Source organism: Haplochromis burtoni, unplaced genomic scaffold, assembly GCF_018398535.1.
Source record: "Haplochromis burtoni strain Fernald_Lab_line unplaced genomic scaffold, NCSU_Asbu1 Contig_281, whole genome shotgun sequence".
In the NCBI taxonomy this organism is placed as follows: domain Eukaryota; kingdom Metazoa; phylum Chordata; class Actinopteri; order Cichliformes; family Cichlidae; genus Haplochromis; species Haplochromis burtoni.
Window position 1 is genome coordinate 515,029 of NW_024582642.1, and position 5,823 is coordinate 520,851.

At 37.4% G+C, this 5,823-nt stretch overlaps 1 non-coding gene across 1 annotated transcript; it reads left to right on the forward strand.

Annotated features, from left to right (window-relative positions):
• The first annotated feature begins 5,298 nt into the window (after nucleotides 1-5,298).
• On the forward strand, nucleotides 5,299-5,444 carry LOC121815719. The gene has a single exon (XR_006055311.1). It is a non-coding gene; the product is annotated as a U1 spliceosomal RNA (small nuclear RNA).
• The last annotated feature ends 379 nt before the right edge of the window (nucleotides 5,445-5,823 follow it).

Here is a 5,823-nt window from a genome sequence, read left to right on the forward strand (position 1 = left end):
TTTCCCTGGGTCTTTTCCCGTGTGTTATGAATAAATCTTTTTTTTTTTGGTACCGGTACTGGTTTTATTTTGTTGTATTTATCTGCAACACCTTAAAGGCCAGTCCGTGAAAATATTGTCGGACATAAACCGGTCCGTGGCGCAAAAAAGGTTGGGGACCGCTGCTCTAATAAACAGGTTCATCTTGAACCTAAAAAGCTTGCTACAGCACCCTAAGGGTAACACTGGTGATACTTTTAGCTCTTTGACAAAGATGTCAGTTTCCTGGATACATTCTTGTTTGCATCTTGTTCTGTTTTATGGTAACTTCAGCAGAAAGTTTCATCTACAATCTCTCACCACTGAATTTTGTCCTTGTTGGTCTTTCAGTAATATACAGTTTCACCTTAATAAATAGAACTTAGCTCAGTTTACAAGTTTACAAATAATCTAAGTGGTTTATTCCACCTCAAATGTTCATTTGGACTTTTTAAAACAGACTGTTTTCACAGCAGATATTTTGGCTTCTAAAGATCAAGTACAGGTGTAACACATACCATGAAAAACAATTTTTATTCCATTTAGGTGAGCAAATTTCAGACCTCTGCCATTCATGCTGGCTCACATATAAACCTTAACTCAACTACCTGATGGAACTGCACTATCTGCAGTTAAGGTACTTTCACTTGTGATTATCAGATATGTCAGATTGTCTGACATGGGTGAAGTTTGATGGACTGATATTCTATTCAATTTTATTTTGTTCACTCTGTCTAACATGTGTAACTTAGTTGTTTACTATTAGTAGCAACGGTCTATCCCTTTGTTACCAAGTCAACATGATAACTGGGGTAACTCTTGCTAAGAACTCTTGCAATATACTCTGTGGGTAATAATATGGTTGTTTTCTGTTTCTATTAAATTCAATTCTACTGTATTTATATAATCCCAAATTACAAAAACAGTTGCCCCAAGGCATGTTATGTTGTTGGGTATAGACCCTGCAAAAAAATCTGTTTTCTATTTTTTTCAATTTGTCAAGGTTTTTCACATTATTTTTCACAGTTTGATCTGTAAAACATATAAGCACATTTTCTGCAATTGTTTAGTATCACTGACCAGTGAATCAGTGAGCAGCTAGGTCCCAATGTTTAAATATCATTTGTGGAAAGAAACATTTATTCATTTTCTTGTGATTTGTTGGAGTTGCTCTTCATTTAGATGGAAGTTTAACCGGCAGATTTTGCACAACAAAAGTACTTTTGGACAGTTAAATCTAGCCTGTCTCTCTGCAACCAGCCCCTGTCCAGGCTTCCTGGAATAACACACTTCAACCTGAACCTCTCAACTGTCATGACTAAAAAGATTAAGAGAATATAATTTGGCTGCTATTGCCTCTGTAGTCATTGGATTTGACTGAGTCATGTATCTGAATTTGTCCAAAGCAGTTGGAACTTTAAAAGTACTTTAAAAGTACAATTCATTACTGTTGCTGAACAAAGTATTTTGATTATCTATTTATAGGATTTTTAAATTCACCACATTTTATTTGTTTAATGTTTTATTATTTATTTGCACCAGTATTGGATCCATGTGTCATTGCAGGCAAGTTGCAGGAAACAGGGCTTACACAGAAACTGGTTGGTGAATGCTGCAAGACATGGAATATAATATCTTCCTATATGTATTTTTCTTAGAAAGAACTTTAAAACATAGAAAGCTTTACCAGTGATGTAATCAACTTGAACCGCCTTAAGTGAACATTGTTTTCATATACATATTTTGACATGATAGATTTTTTGTTTTTAATTAATTTCAGAGCAATGATTGACATTAATCATGTAGGTAACTAGAAGTTAACATTAGACTGATTGTGCTATGATGTGTGTGAATTCATCCATCACAACACTACTGTATTTTAAGCAGATAGTTCCTACAAAGATACAGTGAGTAAATTATTGAACACTTCACCAATGTTGTAAGTAAATATGTCTCTAAGGTGCTACTGACATGAAATTCTCACCAGATGCCTGTAACAACCCATCCAATCCTTACATGCAAAGAAATCCAATAATATGTGTCCATAAATTATGTATAATCATGAGAAATGACACGTGGGAAAAGTATTGAACACATGAACAATGGGAGGTGCAAGAAAGCCACGTAAAGTGATGACACCAGCTGAAATCTATCAGCAATCCTGCCACCTATTGCAAATTAATATCAGCGGGCTCAGTCCCAACTGAAGGCCTTATAAAAAGGTGTCTTATTACCAAGGAGTCGCGCAATAAACATCTCATGACGGCTAAAACGATCTTGAGATCTTTGCAGCCTTATTGTTGCATTGGTTACAAAAGAATTTCTAAACTACTGAAGGTTCCCAGGAGCACTCTTGGGACCATAATCCCGAAAGAATATAATTTCACCATAAAGCAGCCACTACCAGGTGTTCCCTTCAAGATTTCAGACAGAGGAGTAAGAGAAATTATCAGACGAGTTGTCCAAGACTCAAGGACCATTTGTGGAGAGCAGCAGAAAGATGTGGAATTGTTTCAAAGAAACGATAAGCAACGGACTTCACAGCCACAGTCTTTATCCACGCACTCTTTTGCTGATAAAAAAGCATGTTGAATTGTGTTTAAAATTTGCTGAACAAGATTTAAACAAGTCTGTGAAATACTGGGGAAATATAGTCTGGACAAATGAGACCAAAATTGAACTTTTTGGATGCCATAGTACACATCATGTTTTGAGATCAACAGGCAATGCATATACCCCCCAGTTTGGAGGTGGGAACATCACGGCGTGGGGATGTTTTTTATCATACGGCATTGGCACGCTTCACATAGCTGAAGGAAGAATGAATGGAAGCTGGATATCTCAGGAAGAGATATATTCTTTTTCTGAAACCAGCTGAGTTTCCTTGACTGTGTGTTTGGGATCAAAGCTGCTAGAATGATCCAGTCAATAACCTGACCTGAATCCAACTGAAATCCTATGGCGAGAACTAAAGCTCAGAGTTCACAGAAAGGGCCCGCAGAACCTTCAGGATTTGAAGACTGTTTGTATGAAAGAAACTCACCTGAGCAATACATGCAACTTTTCACCTCCTGTTTCTCCATACAGGAGGCGCCTTGAAGCTGTCATCACCACCACCAACAGCTTTTATAAATACATTTCAGTAACCATGTTCAATACTTTTTCCCTGTGTCATTTTTCATTTTACACATAATTTATGACATCTGTGGTTTGATTTCTTTAGCTCTATTCAATTCAATTTTATTTATATAGCGCCAAATCACAACAACAGTTGCCTCAAGGCGCTTTATATTGTAAGGTAGACCCTACAATAATAGGGTCTACCTTATTATTGTCTACCTTGTGTGGATTGAAATGTGTTATTACCAGCATCTGGTGAAAATTGTATGTCAATAGCACTTTCAGAAATATATTTACTTAGTAAACTCATGACTTGTTCAATAGTTATTTTACGTGCTGTATACATTTCTGACAGATATACAGTTTGACAGATTAGTTCTTTTATTTATTTACATAATTGATTTAGCTTAGCATAAAGCAAAGGTACGTAAAATAGCAAACCTAGTTCAAGTTGGTGTTTGTACATTTTTATTCTGGTACTCCACTCCAGGGTACTTTTGCATGATTCACACATAAAGAAAAATCCTCATTTGTAGTGGGGTAAAAAAAATTTAAGTTTGCTCATTTACAACAGGCTCTAAAATGTATGGTAGTTAAATTTTATCAGCTGATGTGCACGTCATTGAGTAAAATAAGTATTTGATTCTCAAGCAAAACATGACTCATTAATTTGTGGAAAAACCCTTGTTGGCAAGTACAGTGTTAAGATGTTGCTTGTAGTTGGTGACTAGGTTTGTACTTATCTCAGGATTTTGGCCACTCCCTTTTACAGAAACTCTCTAAACAAGGGTGGATGTGGCACAAGACGTACTAGTTGCAAGCAATGTGGTTCGATCCCTTGTTACTCCAGTCTATATGCCAAAGTACCCTTGGGTAAGATACTGAACCCAGAGTCCTCCAATGCGGTTAAGAGTGGGAGGGATCATGGTAGTTGCGTCATACGATTTTCTTTCTTCAAAGATGGTGGGTTGAGTTGAAGCCAAAAAAAATCTATTTTGGTTTTATTCTGACCACAGCACCTTCTCCCAAGCCTTCTCTAAATCCTTTAAATGGTGTCTTACAAACTTAAGATGGACCTACACGTCTGCATTTTTGCATAGGGGCACCTTGTGAGCACAGCAAATTTCAAACCATTATAGCATAGTGTGTTACCAGTTGTGATCTTGGTAACTGTGGTTCCAACTGCCTTCAGATAATCAACAAGCTTCTCCTGTGTAGTTTGGGGCTGATCCACCACTGTAGAGGCTGAGCCCACGCTTGAAGCCACTGAGGTGTTCGTTGGCTGGGGTGACGCGATGCCACTGTTATGAATGAAACTTATCACAGTCCGATAACTCCAGCCGTACTTATCTTGTTCGTTTAGAATCTGTATTCCACTTCCATCAGTTGCGTTTGTTGTCAACAGTTCTCTTTATCCAACACCATTTATCATAAACCGTTTGCTCCTTCTGAACAACAACACACCTGCCGCTAATTACGTGTGTCCACCCTAAATACATTCCCATCAACACACCATATCGTAAAACACAAAAGGTAACCCCTAATGGCATACATAATGTACCAACACAAAAAAATGGCTCCTACAACCACTTTCTCATGATCACCCTCAACCCACGAGCCAAGACTTTGCATAGAGAGCAAGACTGAGTGCAGCTGACGGTCATTTTATATTTTTCTATTCCTCAATAATGGCATCAACAGTTGTCACCTTCTCACCAAACTTCTTGTTGATGGTCTTGTAGCCTGTTCTAGCATTTTGCAAGTCTATAGTTCTGTTCATGGTGCCCTTTGACAGCTCTTTGGTGAAGCGGTTAGAATGGAAATTGAAGGAACCTGATTTTGTAGACCGGTGTACTTCATACATAGTTGACATCAGGATTATCTTTAATTGATTGATTGGTTGTAATTTGTGGAATTTTGGTTGATATTCTCTCTCCATTAAAATAAAACTTCCATAAAATTAGAGACTGTTTATTTGTTTGTAAGTGAGTGAACCTATAAATACAGCAGGTAATGATATCATTATTTCCCCCACTGTCGGAGAATTGTATGTACACTGTTTATAACACATTTCAGTTTCTGTTCCTTGAAACCTGAAAATGTGAGTCAGAAATAGTAAGGTAAACATATACTTTTATATATATTTATTGATATATATTTATACTTACCTGGCAGGGGAGATACCATGATCACGAAGGTGGCTCACCCAGCACTGCGGTTGTGCTGACCCCTGTGAATTCCCCAAATGCGGGAATCTCAACTGCATAATTTGTGGTAGTGGGGGACTGTGTTCGCGCTCTCCCCTCACTTTTTTTTAAACAAATTTCCCACGCATGGGACTAATAAAGGTTATCTTATCTTATATACTTATATTGTTACCTCAGAACTTGAAACATTGGTCACACTTAATTTGAACCTATCCCGCACAGGGAGATACATCTGGGTCCCCTTTGATTAGTACTCGGACTGTTAAAACTACATTTGCTGTAGTCTGTTCATTTTGTCTTCTTTTGTTCAACTTAACATTATGATAATGAGCGTTGTCTGTTTGCGAATGGATTTACTTAGTTTTGCTTTACCAGTCTGTAGAGAGTGGCAATTCTTTCTAATACACTGTTAACTTCTCAGTGTTTTCACCTTGTCTTGGAAGAAGTTCTGTGAAGTAGCAGTACAGAGGTGATATCA